The sequence below is a fragment of the Triturus cristatus genome, chromosome 2_1 (genome assembly GCF_964204655.1).
Source record: "Triturus cristatus chromosome 2_1, aTriCri1.1, whole genome shotgun sequence".
Classification (NCBI taxonomy): Eukaryota; Metazoa; Chordata; class Amphibia; order Caudata; family Salamandridae; genus Triturus; species Triturus cristatus.
In genome coordinates this window covers 976,367,571-976,386,009 of record NC_140581.1, presented here as the reverse complement: position 1 = coordinate 976,386,009, position 18,439 = coordinate 976,367,571, and the positions used below count along the sequence as shown (strand labels likewise).

General features: G+C 42.3%; 1 protein-coding gene and 1 long non-coding RNA gene across 2 annotated transcripts in view; one reads left to right on the top strand and one right to left on the bottom strand.

Annotated features, from left to right (window-relative positions):
- Nucleotides 1-1,043, bottom strand: part of LOC146866149 (uncharacterized) — a 136,912-nt gene extending 135,869 nt beyond the window's left edge. The window contains exon 1 of the long non-coding RNA XR_014970555.1: nt 770-1,043. This is a non-coding gene — a long non-coding RNA (uncharacterized LOC146866149). The remainder of the gene's footprint in view (nt 1-769) is intronic.
- LOC146866147 (glycine N-acyltransferase-like protein 2) overlaps nt 1-18,439 on the top strand; it is a 119,893-nt gene that overhangs the window by 3,050 nt on the left and 98,404 nt on the right. The gene's annotated exons all lie outside the window — the stretch shown is intronic.

Genomic DNA, 18,439 nt, shown 5'->3' with positions numbered 1-18,439 from the left:
GTAAGACGTAGTACTGGCCGTGAAGTAATGGTAGATTACCACGATAGCAGCCGCAAAAAACATCACCACAGAGGACTCTCACAACTATCGCTAATGAGAAGCAGAGTGGGCGTTCCTGTGCCAAAATCCGCAACAACATCACACCACAACATTCTCAACGAGCAACCACATTGGCGATAAAAACACAAAACAGGCGATAAGGCGCGTTAGCACCAGGAAATCTACACCTGCTCTGACCTGGTATAAAGTCAGACGGTAGCCTGCACCACAAAAGGGAGCACAGCCCAGGGCCACATCGAAAGGGCAACAGATGCCATGGAGCCACCCATCATGTGGCCCGGACACCCAAGAGGGCTACAACACCCACCGACACCACCCCCAGGACCACCCCTCCATGGCACCCCCCCGACCAAAGACATGCCACATCAGCTACACCTAAACATGTACAAAATAATCCGCCTGACGTTGCACAATCACAACTGGTGACATGCATGTGTCGACACAGAAATGAGCAGCACACATTCACAGGAGGTGTTGATGATGCCCCTGTGATGTGAAGGGGAGATGGTGTATTACAATGTGTCCACATGTATGTAGCCTCATGGTACAGGTTGACATTCAGACAGCGTGGCATTGTACATTGTGACAGTCTGTGGGTCTGGGTGAGGAGCCGGGGTCATTGTGGGTGTGTTCTGTGCCCTGCTTGATTGTGCATGTGTGCCATTGTGGCCATCTCCACCCATCCCCCCAGTACCTGGTGGTCACTCACCCTGTTGTGGTTGTGTTGTGTCCTGTCGAGCAGTGTCCGGTCCCCCGACTCCGGCCACAGTATCCACACTGATGACTGTCGACACCAGCTCCTCCATGTCATCCAGCATGAGCTGTGGCACTGGGCCCCCATCTACGGTCTGCGTTGCTGCCTTCTGGTTGGTGGAGAGTTTCTCCTTGGTCTTCCGCTTGATGTCATTCCATCGCCTCTTGGCATCGTCCATTGTGCGCTTGTGATCTCCGACGGCATTCACCTCGTCGACGATGTCCCGTCATATTCCGGTTTTGGTGCCCAATGACACGTTGGAGGTGATGAAGAGTTGTTGATGGTGTTCCATCACCTCCGTGACTATGATCCTGTTCGCCTCAAAATTGAAAAGCTACATGTTTTAAGAGTAACATCAACACGTTACTAAACTCTAATCAGGCAAAGCACTTTTATAATGACTAATTGTATGTTGGATCGTTGTGGAACATAGGAGTATTTTTTTCCCTCAAGTACCCTTTCGCAATCAAAAACATGTTAATTGGGCTCCCAGGCCTAGCTTTCACAAGGTGCTTATCTCAGTGGACCTACGAATAGAGGTAGGGAAATTATGAGGGTAACAGCATACTGATGTGATCCATGCACACAATGTCAATGCAACAACAACATTATAAAATTGTAAGGGCTGATTGACAACATTATTTAGTATGGAAAGTAATACTACAGAATTCTTACATGTCTTAGTGAATCTGCCCAAAACATCCAACTCCCTATTAGTAAAAGTGCTAAAGTGGCACAGTTCTTTAAATTTGTACTGTCTCTATTTGAACATTCTCATTGTATTCCCTGTTAGACTTGACAGCCTTAGGGTGGTCTTCCCCCTGCCTTTTTGCCTTCATCCTGCACTTTTTCTGACCTCGTTTTTGCTGGCCTTGGAACTCTGAGCACTTTTCCATTACTAATAACTGCTAAAGTACATGTACTTTCTCCCCAAAACATGGTAATATGTGTGCATTCCCAATTGGCATAATCCAATTTACTTATAAGTCCCCAGTAAAATGCATTACATGTGCCCAGGGCCTATAAATTAAATACTGCTAGTGGGCTGCAGCAATTTTTGTGCCACCCACTCAAGTAGCCCTCTAACCATTGCTCAGGCCTGCCATTGCAGAGGCTTTGTGTGTGTTTACTCTGCCCTTTCGACCTGGCAAAATAAACCTCTTGCCAGGCCCAAACTGTCCCTTTTTATAGATATGTCATCCCTATGGTAGGCTCTGGATAACCCTGATGGCAGGGTGCAATGTATTTAAAAGCCAGACCTTGTACTTTCAAATGTTACATGTCCATGTAGTGAGAAACTCTCAAATTTGTTTTTCACTATTGCAAGGCCAATCTCTCTCGTAGGATAACATAGAGATTAACTTATTCCATTGTCTAAGTTCGATTCCCATTTGCGAAGAGATAGAATTCTCAACTTTGGTGTATCTGGAATCACAATTTGAAATCACAACTTATGGTGAAGTCAGATTTTAAACTTACTTTCTGAAAATGCCCCTTTTAGGAAGTTGGCATTTTTTTACTTTAGCCATTTGATGGGGTAGGTGACTGTAGGGATTTATGTATTCCCCTTGACAGCCACACACACTGGGAGCTTAGATCAGACTACATGGGCCATCCTGGCAGGATGAAAGGGAGGAGTTGGACCCAGCCTCATTACATCTGAATAGACTGTCTACTGTCCCTACAAAAAGGGCTGCATGCACCCTGTAGTGAGTCTGGAGCCAAGGCAGGAAGAAAAGACCTCTGTGCAGTTCAAAGGCCTGTCTTTGAAGTCTCCCCCACTTCAAAGGCCCAAGTGAGAATAAGTATTGGACCTCTTACACCACCACATCAGTACAATTCGGGACCTTTGAAGACTGCCAAGAAGAAGGACTGATGTGCTGCTGAAGGACATCCACAGTGCTGGACTGCTGCTTTGCTGGACTCTTGCCTTGTGGTGCTGCCCTGCTGCCTGCTGTTCCCCAGCCTGAGTGAAAATTACTGGACCTGCATCACTTGAGCCCAACTTATTCCAAGGACTAGCTGCCTGGCCTCCTGATCTGAAGTTGCAGGGACATAAATGACTTCCAGTCACCCTGCTCTTGCATCTGGACTGTGCCATCTGTGAGTCTGCCCTGCCAAGTGCTGCCACTCCATTCCTGTGCCCTGGAAGGGGGGCTAAGGTGCTTGTCCGCTCGCATGGATCAGAATGGATGCATCGCCTCTGCTGTGTAGATCAGACTTGGCACATTGCCTCTGCTGGGTGGACATCACTGATGCTGCATGGACAGCACCCAACGCATCACCTTTAGAATCACCACTGTGCAACGCGGTTTCTACTGCACAGTACTCACATCTCCATCGACCACAGCCTTGATGACAACGCCCAAGCCTCCACATCGCAGCTCACCACGCATCGCCACGGCTGTCAGATCAGGACCAGTACACTGCCGCTGCTGTGTGAATCAGCACTGACGCATCGCCTCGACTGTAGTACGCATCCTCAATGTCGATGCACCCAGGGTTAAGATACTTTTGTTCAGTGATCATCACTGGGTCCATGTATTTGACCTGCCCACAATCGCGGTCAACCTGAAGTTTTGACTTTTTCCCGGTTCAGCAGGAACAGATATCCTGAATAGCGATTTTTGCTTCTAGGCACTATTTATTTACCTGAAATCTCAGAAATTCAGTATCTCACGTTCTACTTAATGGATTCTCGCCATTTTGGTCTTGTTGATTAATAAAATGAAGCTCTATTTTTCTAACCTTCTGTGGAATCTTTTTGTGTGGTGTTTTCACAGTTTTTGGGTTTGAAGTGTTGCACAAATACCTCACTCATTTCCACTAAGTTAAGCCTGTTTGCTCAGTTCCAAGTAGAGGGTGAACAAAGGCTAATTTATGTTTTTCTGAAACTTGCCCTGGCTAGGTGTGGTTGCTGTTTGACTAAGGTTTAAACCCCAATCAACCAACAACCCAATTTTTAACATTCTCATTTTAGTTGCTTTCAGGCCAATGCGCAAAGGTGTGTAAGAGTACATAAAGAATATTACAGCACTACAGAAGTACTACTTTACTTACTCGAAAATTCCTTTGTGAATAAGCCCCATAGTGTTGGAGGTGACAATGCTTGTATTATCAACAACAGGCAAGTGATGTCAAGGTTCTAGTGCCTTGGTGGGCTAATTTAAATTTTCAGTTAATCAGATGGTCTTTCTTAGTGAGGCAACCAGGGCATGCATGTGCCCCACTAAAGGGGTGTGCCTCATTATCCATTACTGAAGTGTCACACATTGTGTATCATTGTAGCTTGTAGTCATTTTATCTGTCATGAGTATCTAGGTCATCAAAAGTAATAATACAAGCAGTTTTCCACAGCTGCAATGGTTTATGTAATCAAGGTTAGTTAAACATTTATTTAAACTGATGAAAAACAAAGAAAGTGGTATGTTTGTAATAGAGGATAGAACTAAATAAAGTCCTTTGCATAAATATTCCACATATAGAAGTATATCAGATCCACATTTAGGTGTGTGAAAATTCCATACTCTAGTACAACTGTACCTTTATTATTTTATTTTATTTTTAAAGGGGCGGATAATTTGCCCTCTGGCAAACCCCCTTCAGCTATGTGCCAGACAATGTTGGAGGTGTCCCCTCACAATTCTGGCTCTGAAATAGACTGACACCTGCCATTGACAGAAGTAAATCTCCAACCATATTGAGTGTTGGAATGTGTCTGCCAAATATTGGTCAATACCTGCACACTTCCAGGTTTGTGTCATCACCATGTTTCCAGGGCACCTGTTCTAGAACCCACACAGCACACTCATGTGAACAGAGTCAGGGCCTGATTTAAATTTTGAGGAAGAGGGTACTCATCACAATGGCCACAGTGCTCCCACCATGGCAAAATTATGTTCTGCCCGCCTGATTTGACGAAAGCAGAAACTACTCTGTCTCTACAATGGTGAACTTACTCAATCTGGCTCCTGGAGGTTTCACTGCATGTTTACTCAATACATTTAGATGGGCCGATAAGCAGCTGATTTTTAGTGTCCTACACCACCAAGAAAAACCTGGTGGTAAGGGGCATTGAAAGCTGCTCAATGCCCCCTCACCATGGGAGGAATGTCCCATGGTAAGGGGTGCATTGTTTATTGTTTTTCTTTACAAAAAAACCCTGGTTTGGAATTTTCTTTTTCAAAATAAAAAAATATTGTCAGTGTGAGTTTGCACATGTTGGTAGAGCTTTTCCTCAAACTTATGATGCATTGGCATGAACCACCGTGACAATAGTTCCTGCCAATGCTTGAAATGCCTGCCAGGCATGTCAAACAATAAATCATACCCTCAGACCTGAAATTTCACCACACTGAACTTTAAATGTGCAACCATTAATTTATGAGTACAAGTTACTTAGGTGTGCCAACATCTTCGTAACTTGGGAAAGGACAAACGTGTCTCTGTGGATGAAACACACACATTATCTCACAGTCATATTGTAAAACATGAATTTTACACTGTTAGACTTGGCATCATTGGCGGGGTTTCCCCAGACTTTTTGCCTCTACTTACTGCATTTTTTTGACTGGATTTTCTTTTGCTGGCATAGGTGGTTTGGGCACTCTGCCACTGCTGATCAGTGTCAAAGTGCAAGTACTCCCTGTTCAGATTGTGATTATGATTGGTTATCCATGATAAGCAAATTTGATTTACTGATAAGTCCCTACTAAAGTGAACTTTGTGTGCCCAGGGCATGTAAATCAAATGCTACTAGTGGGCCTGACACACTGACTGTACCACCCAAACTAGTAGCCTTTCAAGAGTGTCTCAGACCTGCCACTGCTGTGTCTACGTGCACAGTTTCTAACTGCCAATATGACCTGGCAAGTACACCCATTTACCAGGCCCTCACTTCTCCTTTTTTTACATGAAGTCACTCCTTAGGTAGGTCCAAGGTAACCCCATGGCCAGGGTGCAATGTATCTGAAAGGTAGGATATGTGCTAGGTGTGTTTTACATGTCCAGATAGTGAAATACTGTGCATTTCTTTTTTTACAATTGAATGGCTGTCTCTTCCATAGGTTAACATGGGACCTGCCTTGTAACATCTTGCAAGTGTAACTTTCCACTGGGACAAGATAGAGCAATGGAGTTTAGGCTCTTTGAATTCAGAATTTAATAACACACCTTTTAGTAAAGATGACTTTTAAATTTTGTGTTCGAAAATCCATCTTTTAGAAAGTGGGCATTCTCCTGTTTAACCATCCATGTGCCTCTGCCTGCTTGTGTAGTCACCATTTGGTTTTAGAGTGACAGGAGTTGGGGATGTGCATTTACTCTAGACAGTCACAAGGGGCGGTTGAGGTGTGCCCTGCCTTTCTGAGTGACTCATAACCAGTCTGAATAAACCTTTCTGCATTTAGAGTGGTGGGAGGAGTTTTCACTAGCACCTGAAAAGGCGGTATCTGCTCTACACAATGCTGTCTCCACCTCCTATATTAAAGCTGGACCGGGGAGGACAGAACTGATTTTATTGAGCTCAGAGACTCTTGAAACAAAGACTACAAAGAGAAAATTGAATATAAATGTTAGACCTAAAACCCTAGAACTTTAGATCACTTCTAGAAACAAGAGGACCCTGCCAAAAAGAAAAAATAAAGAGCTGTGTGAGGAGTGTAGCCTTTTTTGCTGTGTGAGTGATGGGTTGGTTTGCAGTTACTGCTTCTATTTATGCCCTGCTGTGGTATCCTGCTTGAGAAGATCCCCATGGTCTTGTGTGTGCTTGCCTCCTGTTGTGGAAAACACAGGGACAAAAAATTCTTCCCCATGGTACTCTTTAAAATCCACCAAGAACTCTGCAGAGTCTGCTACCCCCCTCCCATCACCTGCACTCGAGGCACTGTGGAGTGTGTGTCATGACCGAAGCTGAGAGACTCCATAGAAGGGTCCTGCTGGCCAGCCCAGCCAGCACATTCAGAATCGCTGAGCAGGTTCCTCCCTTACATTGCCAAGTAGCCTCCACAATCGTGATGCGAGCATGGGCCAAGTCAGAACGAGAGCCACAGTGGTTCAGCAACACGGGCCAGCGCACGGAATAGTCCTGCAAGTGTCCCTGTGATGCCAAAGCAACCGTTTTGTGGGCTGAGGAGGGAGCCCAGCCCCGCCCTGCCTCACCTGCCCGAGAGCCATACAGAGAGCTCGGAGCTGCCGGGGAAAAGGACAAAGATATCATCATTGGTTCAGTAGCCACAAGGGACGGCAACTGTTTACCTGGCGTCAGCACCATCCGAAGATCCCGGCACCAAGGGCCAGGCGGAGCTCAGCATTTGTTATTGCTTGTTACTGGAGCCAGAAGCCGGAGACACACCTCTGCTCCTGTAGCTCAATCCAGGGCCATGCATCAGTGGATGAGTGGAGATTTTGTATCTCAACTAAGAGGAGCAACCACAGGAGTTGTGGGTCCACCATGAAATGGCTCAGGGACCGCATAATTGCCATCAGAATAAGTACTCCGGTCTTCTATGCACTATGAATGGGCCCCCATTTTACCATTGACATTTCTTTTGTTTGAGTACAGTGTATTTTGGATAATTACCGTTTTTGATCTTGTCGAGATTAGATAAATATTACTTATTTTTCTAAACTGGTGTGGTGTCTCTTCTGTGGTGCTTTCACTGTGGTACTGTGCGTTTAGCGTGCAAATACTTTACACATTGCCTTTGGGATTAGCCTGTGTGCTCTTGCCAAGCTAACAAGGGGGTGAGAAGGGGTTTTCTGAAGTGCGTAATCCCCTCATCCTGACTAGAAGCAATTGACCGTACTTGGACAGGGTGCAAGCCCCTTTCAACTAGAGACCGTCATTTTCTAACACATGCCAAATGTGTTTAGACATTAAATATATTGGATTACGTGTACGTGTAGAATACAAAAACCGAGGTGTTTTGTTTACATGAAAATACGATGTGTCAATATTATCCAACTCAATGCCACTGATTTTATTGACATCCAAGTGATGAAAGGCTGTTTCACTGCTGCTGAAATGTAAAAACGTGGCTGTAGGATATGGAAATCTCTCCTTCAAACAATATAATTACAGAGCTATAGGTTTTGGCATCGAACACAAGTGTTGAGGGCCTCATCACACAGCTTGAATATTTAATGTTTAACTCATTGGATTCCTATTTGAGACTATTAAACGGTACAAGATACCAGTAAAACAGTAAATAGTGTGCACAGTGCTACTAATAAGGAACTGCAAAATAAGAGATAAAGAGAGCCAAAGTCAGAAGGGATCCAAACAGGAATGGTGAGGCAAGAGTCATGGAAAGAAAGAACTGTTGACGTGCCAATATCATCCTGCTGAAGCGCTCAAAAGCACAAAGTACAACTTATGGTGTGTCCAGCATCCAAATAATATATTTTCGCACCACAAACAGGTTCAGTACATGAGATACAGCTAGACCACCTTCCAATATTGACTTTAGTGATCCATCAGAGAAGACATCTGCTGAGGCTCTCCTTACGGGACCACAATATCCTTTTATTCCAGGTAATGGGGGATCTCTGACTGAATGTCGTATTCTGGCTAGCTGTTTCTCTCTATCTCTCTGTCTCCCATCTCGCTCTCCGTGCCTTTCTCTCTGTCTCCCTCTCAGTTACAGTATCAGTTCCTCCCAGTCAATATCTGTTTTCAGTGCTTAATTTGTAAAAAATTAAGTCCAGGTTCAAAAACTTTTATAGGAGGCCACGCCCAATTACCTTGGCTCCACCCACTTGCTCCACTGACTCCACCCACTTACTCCAGTGGTGAGATATGAAAGGATGGTGGGTGGTAGGAGAGGAAGCAGAACGGTAGTGGATGCTGTGATTGTTTGCTTAAGGGAGTTCATAATTTAGGGGCTCTTAAGGGCAGTGGCATAGGCTGTTGAGAGTATTAGTGAGGCAGGGATTGTTTTTAATGTATTTCTGAAAGCTAGCTATATGCCTCTCCTAATAAATCAGCTTTTTTCTCTCTAATTGTTGTCCTGTTTCTTACTTTAATATCGTGCTGTCAGAGTTGGTATGTGGTTGTGCATTATGTGGGCAGTATGGCTATGACAATATTTTTATTTTATTTTTACTTCACTATTTTCCACCACAATCTGCACTAACAATATGACATTTTAAAGCACAGTGCTGAGCACGATTGCTCATCCTGCTCTGTGATGAGAATCTGTGCTCTCTCTACTGGGGCTAGCACTAAATAATTACTGTTTCTCCTCTCAGACGATAGTGGTTTGCCACAAAGGCATCACCACCACAACATGTGACATTCAGGCACAAAGCACAACGCATCTGGTGCTGGCTCTGTATCCAACAACACTTCGCATGTGGGAAACTATGAACCCTTAATTGCAAGGTTAGAAAAAAGCTACAATTACTAAATCACAACTTTCCTTTCTATAAAAAGCCAGGACTGATTGAATCTCTCACACATGACAAGGGGCCATGGAGCTTCTATGACTTCAGGTCTCTTGTATAGCTGTAACTCTTTGTCAAATAATTCTAGGGGAGCCCTGCAGCCTCACATAGCTTTACAAACACATATAGAAACAGGATGGTGTTTATTATATTAAAATAAACCGCAAAAATACCTCTTCTACTAAATGAGTAGTATGAAAGCTATTTTTGAAAGAGTAACATTTTAGTTATCTCTTTGGTACCCCCACAGTGACTCTGTTGTTTTACTTCAGTCACAGTGGTGTAGCACTTTCTTAAAAAGTCCGCTCACCTGCAAGTGGGGAATCAGACATTTGTCGATATGGCCCCTTTTCAGAGAGGAATTTGGCCCTTATTGAACGGTGATTTGGAGTACAGCACCTTCTCAAGATGGCCGCCCAAGTGTCTATGCTGCCACATAAGTAGTCCTTCCTTTTTGCTTTTTGCTTTTTCTGGCCAGTGCTTGTTGAGTACTTGGGAGCAAGGAAGAGTGAACTGAAGCAGCTGTAGGAAAAATGACCTACATCTTGCAGTGACAGTGGTGAGTGAGACCAGGCTCTACATGCAGGAAATTGAAATGAAAGGCGTGGAGATGTTCGGTGGACTATAGCACCTCACCTTTTCCCTCATTATAGCATCCAGCTCATCCAGCTCATCTATCTAGATGCGCTAACACCTTTCCCCGTGACATTCACGCACAACTAGCCTCTCTAACAAGGCTGTTGCCAGGGTCTGCAGCGTGTGGATGAGGAGATGGACCAGGGCTCTTCCAGATCTTGCTGCCTCCCAGGACATATGGCTCTGCTGCATTTGTCACCAATGCACTTCTACTGTAGTTACCGAACGCTTCACCACCAATGCAGTGTAATGTGAAGGATTCCATAGGTGGACAGATGCTCTGTATAACCAATATAGCTGCAACATCAAGATAAAGAAAAAATACTTTGTGGACTTATCCAAATCTCTTTTTCAAGGAATGACTGAAGGAGACTGATCCAACCTAGCCTTTGTCTGATGAATAGCTGATCGAAAACCCCTCAGTGCATATTTTATTTTTGTTCATCACATGCGCTACAGCGGACAGCTAAACCTGACTCTAATTGGACCCAAAAAACAGTTTTCACTAATAGTAGTTCAGCTCAGTTATGAATGTATGAATGAATTTATGAGACCATTTATAAAGCACAACAACAACTTGAGAAAGAAGTGTCCCAGTGCAAGTGAGAAGTAACGAATTACAAGGTCTAACTTGTCAGGGGGGAGAAAACCAATGGCTGAAAGAAAAACCACAAAAAATTAGAAGGTATTGGTAAACAAGTGGGTCTTAAGTAGTTTTCTGAAACTGTTGAAGCTTGCTTGGGATCGGAGAGTGAACAGCAGGCTATTCCATTCTTTAGTAGTCGCATCCGCTAATGAACGACCACCTATTCTGGACTTTCTAAACCTTGGGGGCCTTATTTATGGGCTTTTGCCGTAGGGCAGCGCCGCAGGCCTCCCAGCTGCTCTGCCCTATGGCAAAAGAAAAGGGCAGGAATGTGCTGTATCTATATGACATGGCGCATTCCTGTCCTTTACCAAGGACTCTGGCCAACAGTTAGTAAAATTTCTTTATGCCATGAAAGATACATAAAAGTTAAAATACATAAAAAATTATACATACGTGAACAACAAAATAAACTACACATTATAGGCATTACCAATATACAAATCAAAAATTAAATATATGCACAGAAATGCTACAAATGTGGTAGGCAAGAAGCACGAGCATGCCTTAATAGAGTACATCTATATTTTATAGAGCAGAATGTAACTAACCACCACAACATTTCTGGTTCACAGTGTCTTAGATTAACCAATCTTAAAACATGAATAAAAAAATCCGTTACAAAAGGACTATTAAGTTTACGAAAAAGCATAAAATTCATCGAGGGTTGAGCTGTACATGAGTAACGTGGACACAGAGGACGCTTGAAAAAATAATGTCCTGTCTCAGGAGAAGGAGCCAGGAAATGTGTGAGGAGATATCTGTGTATTAGTGACCTAGTTAGGGTAAGGTTCTATGCCTGGTGACGTATCTATTGGTAAATAGTGAACCGCCATAGATTATAAGAGTTCAGTGAAATCTCTATGTCTAGTACATTTGGAATAAAAATGGGCTTTGACAATAATTTTACAAGCAGGAGAAATCTCATCAGGTAACTTTATAATTCAAATAAGTTAAAAAGCAAAAACATGTTACTTAGGTAGGTTAGTCACTAGATCTCCGCAACCAAGTCCAGTTTTAAGCAATCTGACTGAACCAGCCAGTTAAAGCTGGTTTCCTGATTTTTCCAGGCAGAAATCTTATCATTAAGGGGTGCAATTTAATAAAATCACTGGTAAAATCAACCCCCAATGCAGCGTGACATAGGTTAGCATACTAGATGGAACTGCCAACAATCTCCACTAAAAGGCATTCTTTGTTTTTTGAATGTTTTAGGTATCCTGCGTAGCGTCTTCCTAGCTGGGTATCCGTGGATGACCATGCCACATATGGAGCTTAGTATTATACGTCTTTATTCTGCTGCATGTAGCTGCAAACTCAACATTCTGAATTAAGCTTTCATGGTATTGCACTCTGACTCCCTACATCACAGCTCTACGGAATCGGTTAGGAGCCAAAAGGGTTAAGTTCTAAAATATCGCAAGACACATCTCCCCCTCTGTTTATTAAAAATGTAATTTTTTTACAAATCCATATATATATATATATATTCACTGAAAAAACCATAGGTTTCACACACGTTATAGTTAGGAATTAGCATTTAAAAAACCTTGCAAATTCACTGAAAAAACCATAGGTTTCACACATGTTATAGTTAGCGGAAATTTTACTGATAAAAAACCAGTGAAATTGCCCCGTTATAGTTAGTGCTGGCAACTATAACTCACGCGACCGCAATCCTCTGCTGATGCTAATACTGTATTTAGACACTTATTTGCCCATGTCTTCTTCCATACATTTTTAGCTATACATATATTACAAATATTTTTTTTTCATAAAGACACATATGTCATCAGCAGAGGATTGCGGTCGCGTGAGTTATAGTTGCCAGCACTAACTATAACGGGGCAATTTCACTGGTTTTTTATCAGTAAAATTTCCGTTAACTATAACATGTGTGAAACCTATGGTTTTTTCAGTGAATTTGCAAGGTTTTTTAAATGCTAATTCCTAACTATAACGTGTGTGAAACCTATGGTTTTTTCAGTGAATTTGCAAGGTTTTTTAAATGCTAATTCCTAACTATAATATGTTTGATACCTATGGTTTTTCCAGTGTCTTTGCAAGATTTTTAAATTTCTAACTATAATGTGTGTGATTCCCAAATTCAGTGAATTTGTATGGTTTTTTAAATGCAAATTTTTTTTATGTCATTTTTTGTAAGCCTTTTTATATAATAATATATGTACTATATCCTGCATTATGGTAAGGTTTTTTTTTTTAATGCATTTTTTTCCGTGCGCGTACGGTAAGCTGACGCTACGCGCTTGTAGGATACACGTACGGTAAGCTGACGCTACGCGCTCTGGACGTCATTAGTGCAGCGCGCCTACGTGATACGTGCGTGCCGTACGCGTATACCCGGAAGCAACGTCGCGGTTACGCTGGGGCGTGTAATGCGCATGCGCCATACGTGATACGTGCGTGCCGTACGCGTATACCCGGAAGCAACGTCGCGGTTACGCAGGGGCGTGTAATGCGCATGCGCGATACGTGATACGTGCGTGCCGTACGCGTATACCCGGAAGCAACGTCGCGGTTACGCAGGGGCGTGTAATGCGCATGCGCGAAAGTGACGTAAGCGCTGCGTAAGCGCACCGTAAGCGTCACGTGCGCGCACGGCAGGTCATGTGACTTACAAAGATCACTTTTTATTGGTTGAAATTACTTTCACTTCCAGAAACTTCCCACACCACACCCATTCCCCTCATTACTGCTTGAAAGAACACTTTTCATTGGTTGAAACTACTTTCAGTTCCAGATTCTTCCCACACCACACCCATTCCCCTCATTTCTGCTTGTGATTCTCTAGGAGCAGGAGCTGGATTGACATTGGGATACAATGGCAGAACAGCAGACCTCTTCTGAGAGTGAGGCCAGCAGCACCACCATGATCCAGAGAAGGAGGAAACAAAAGACTTCTTTTGTATGGGAGTATTTCACTTTTCCAGAGGGGGAGAAAAAGGTGAATGCTCAATTGGTCACTTGCACACTTTGTGGTCGTGTTTTATCAAGAGGAAATCCAAGGAGGAAATATTCCTTTGGAAATCACTCTATGAAGAGACACCTCCAGAACAGACACCCAAGGACCTTTGCTCGACATACTGGAGAAAACTCTTCAGTAAGTCACCAGAGCCCAGCCTCAGATGCTCAGCCGAGTACATCATCGGCAGCTCAGCTGAGCCCTTCCTCTGTTGTTGGAGCATCACCTTCTTCTTTTCCTTTGGACATCAACCCTCGATTTGGGAGTGTTGAAATGAGGTGTACAAAATGTGGTGGTCTTATTGTTTTTGGGGAGGTCAGTCTTCCCCTTATTAACAATAAGATAGACCAGCATGTTTGTAGACGCTCATAATACTCCCATTCTTTCTTTCCTCCATCCCTGTATGAACCCAACGGCTCTTATAAGAGCCAACCTTACCTCACAATTTTTTTTATTTTTTTTTAAGCTTTCCTTTTTGCAAATTTTTTTTTGCCGTGCGCGCACGGTACGCGTAATTCCGCGAATTTCGCGGAATTTCGCAGATTACACCGTGCGCGTATGCTACGCGCATACGGCGATTTTTCGAAAAAAAAATAAATTTCATTTTTGCCCTTGAGGGTCCTTCTGGGACCCCCTGACCAAGGCTAGGGGGTCAGGAACTGTCGAGCCTGCCCCCTTTTCACATTATCCACCTTTTTTATTCACCCCCCTGACAGTGCGAGTGAGAAAATGGCGGCCGCCGCTTCCTGGTTTCGACCGATTCGAATGTTTACTATGATCTAACAGCCAATCAGAATCGCGCTCGCGCACGGCACCGTACGCGTACGGTAAGCTTACCGTAAGCGCACCGTAAGCGCACGGTAGGCTGCCACAGATATATATATTGATTTAAATGCTATTTTCTCAGAATCTACTGAACAGATTTACACCAAACCTACAAAAGGCACTTCCCTGAGCTGAGGACTACCTCTCTGCCCAATTTCAAGTAATTCTGTTCAGCCGTTCGGGCTGTAGCTGTGTCTAAAGGTCCTATGGAAAAATGCATGGGAAAAACGCGTTTTGGGACCCCCCTTTTATCTCAGCCCCCGCTTGACGAATCCCCCCGAGACTTTCAAGGTAGGAGCGGAGCGTAGCGCCCCACCTATTTTGAAAAATTCGCGAGGATTCGTCGACGGGCGCAAAGGGGTCCTAACTATAACTACCTACTGGCGACCGCCAGTAGGTAATATATATATATATATATATATATATATATATATATATATATATATATATATATATATATATATTAAGCTTCAAAACTTCACCCCCCACAGGAAATTAAGGGACCGCACTCCAAACGAAGGTGAAACTCAGTAATTTATTAGACCGAGAAGGAACACAGGAAGCGTTTCGGCTTCGCGCCTTTTTCTTACTGAACAAAAGTGCCGTGAGTAAAACATCTTTAGATCCTGACATTCACATAGTGCTTCCGGTGCATCCAGCAGCAACATAAAAAACGGACTTCTAAGAATGTGATGCAAGGGAGACGCCATCTTAACCTATCTATTCAGTTAAGGAAATGCAATGTTATATACATGATAAAAATAATAATATACTACATTTTATAACTCAATCTCATAAATTCATTGATCTTTGAATTTCATTACTCCCTATACAGATTACTTCACTTAGTACATAATTGAGCCCTGAATGGGCATTTTTAAATTTGAGGCAATAACATAAAATAAAATAAATATATGCAAATTACACTAATTACAAGCTAAATAATAAGTAATATATAATAAATCAAAATTGCCTCGAAATATATGAAAACTTCATTAGTATGAAGTCCCTGATGGACAGAACAGTTGATCTGTAATAAATGCATAATACAATATTGTTATAGATCATACATTAAATCTGATTTTAGCAGCATAAATGATTTCAAGACAATATGTCTCACATCACTGATTACTATCCTAGACGAATGGCCAATACTTCTTCAGTATTTAGACCGTTGGGGATGGTGGTTTGCATGTTAATAATGAATCTAGATTCTAGCCTACGCAGTTTTAATTCACGATTCCCTCCCCGATCACTGGCAGGAACATGATCCAAACTAAAATTTCTTTCACTGGAATTTGGCAAAATGCCTTGCTACCGGATAAGTAAAATCTTTTTTCTCAATAGCCCTGGCATGTTCAAGGATTCTACATTTAGTGGGATGTATGGTGCTCCCAATGAACTTTTTGTCACAAGGACATAATAGACAATACACACTATAGGGAGTGTTACAGGTCATACATTTATTTATAACCTTAGGTTGTGTCACACCTGGTATAGTATATGTAAGAATTTTAGAACTCTGTCTACATGCCTTACATTTCGAGCATGGGAAAAAAACAGTGAGTGTACTCAGCCTGGTATTATATGGAATCGCTTCATAATGACTTCTGACAAGTGTATCTTTTAATGATCTACTTCGTCTAAAAGTCACTTGTGGATAATCCAGCAGGTTTTTCCCTATCACTAAATCTGTTTTTAGGATATGCCAGTTGCAGCACACTATTTGTCTTAATGTGCCAGCATTGCTAGAAAAGGTAGTGATAAATCGAAAGGTATCAATTTCTTGGATATTTAACCTCTCTTTGTCCCTTAGTAAACAGTGTCTGGGAATTTTCTCTACTTTAGATAACGTCTTAGCCAGCAGATTCGGGCAGTAACCTTGTACCTTGAATCTCTCAATTGCTGCTGATGCTTCAACATCAAAGTCTTCTCTCTAAGTACAATTTCTTTTCAGTCGGAGCAATTCTCCGTATGGTATATTGTATATTAGAGATTTTTGATGGCTACTATGTGCTTCCAATATGGAATATGGAATTACCTGCAGTCGCTTTCCTAAAAAGAGTTGTACAGATTTTACCATCTTTAACGAAGACCTTTAAATAAAAAAATAAAAAAAACTTCTGTGGTACTGAAGTGTCCGCTGAAATGTAGATTCAATTAATTCTGATAGTGCGCCATTACCACTATTCCGTTCCGATCGCTGCATCGGAGTGCATTTAAACACATCAGCTGCTGCCTCACGGCGGGATGCATCGGAAAACATGTTATTGCTCAAAACACGGCACTTTATACAAGTAAATTCTGTAATCACCCTCGAAGACACTCCAGCTATATATATATACATATATATATATTATCTACTGGCAGTCGCCAGTAGATAGTTATAGTTAGGACCGTGTTTCCATAGGAAATCTGAAAATTCTATTTTGAATAACTTTGGCGCCGGTTGACGAATCCTCGCGAAATTTTCAAAATGGGGCGCTCCGCTCAGCTCCTACCCTGAAAGTCTCGGGGTGATTAATCAAGCAGGGGCCGAGAAAAAAGGGGGTCCCAAAACGCGTTTTCCCCATGCATTTTCCCATAGGACCTTTAGTCGAAGGTACAGCCCGAACGGCTAAACTGAATTACTTGAAATTTGGCAAAGATGTAGTCCTCAGCTCAGGGATGTGCCTTTTGCATATATGGAGTCAATCTGTTCAGTAGTTCCTGAGAAAATCAAAAGTAAAATAATATATATATCTGGGCGGAGCCTAACCACACATCTCATCCTGAGATCTGATTGGCTGTCAGCACTTCATCCAAGAAGTGTTGGCAGCCATCTTGGGACCAATATACATGATAGCACCTCATTAAAAAGCATTGCAGTTAATAGAAGGTTTTAAGACTTTAGTTACATTATAAATCATTTGTTGATGGTACCATACTCATTTAAGGAATTGTGGTGTGTTCTAAGGTGATGTTACCATGTGAAAAAGCCTTCTGCTGTGATATCATGAACCATGTTTTAGAGAAAACTATTTTCTCATGCTTTTCCCACAGAGGTTTGGAAGGTGATCTATAAGCTAAACTGAGAGCATATTTTCTGTAAATTCACATTATCTTTCTCAGTCATGTGAGAATGAAGTCTGACATTCTCAGTAAAACATGTACATCCAACAAGGGCAGAGACTGTCAGTTGATTCCTTTGTGTTCTACTGCAGCTTCCCAGAGTGTTCTAAATAACAACTAGAGCGCTTACTGTCTTACTTATGACAAAAGTATGGCATACCTGAAGCCATCTTGATTGGAATAAACTGGTAACACTTAACACATTTAATTTAAAAAGGAACACAATGAGGGGGTTCATTTTGCCATAGAAATTATGATTAGTGCTGAAGAAAGAAAAATTAGGGCATATTTTGAGTGACTTCTCAAATCCTCTTCTATTTCATTAAAAAATTCTGACATGCAGACTGAAACATGCACTTCTAATACTAGCAGCAGACTTCCGTGGTGAGCAGTAGCTTTACTACAGTGATCTAATGAGCAACTAGAGTGCTAACATTCAGAATTTATGGCAAATGTGTGACATATCTGAATACCTTCTTGATGGAATCAAAGTAAAAAACTGAAAGCATTTCCTACTGAGGAGACTGCACTAAATGAGGAATTTAGGAAACTTCATAACAAATAAATCTCCTAAAATGGCCACCAGAGACAAAAGAGCCCAAATGTAGCCCAAATGTAGCCCAAATATCACCCAAATGTAGCCCAAATGTAGCCCAATGACAGAAGTGTGCAAAACACTTATTTTTTGTGTATTTGCAGTTTTACATAGTGCAGACTTGTCAGGTATTGGAGTGCTTTACATGAGCATTGGTTACATCACACAAGATCAAATTCATTTTGGTTGTAGACATGGGGAGATTAAGTGATTTGACCAGAATTACAGAATGTTGTGCTGAAGCAGAAACTCCAACCTGGTTCCCCAGTTGCAAAGTCTGCAGCTCTGGAAGTAACACCACACCCTCTCCCCTTGGATGCAACATTTAATCAAGTGGTCAACTGGATAAAAAAACTAAGATTACAAATAATTTAAAAGTTCTTT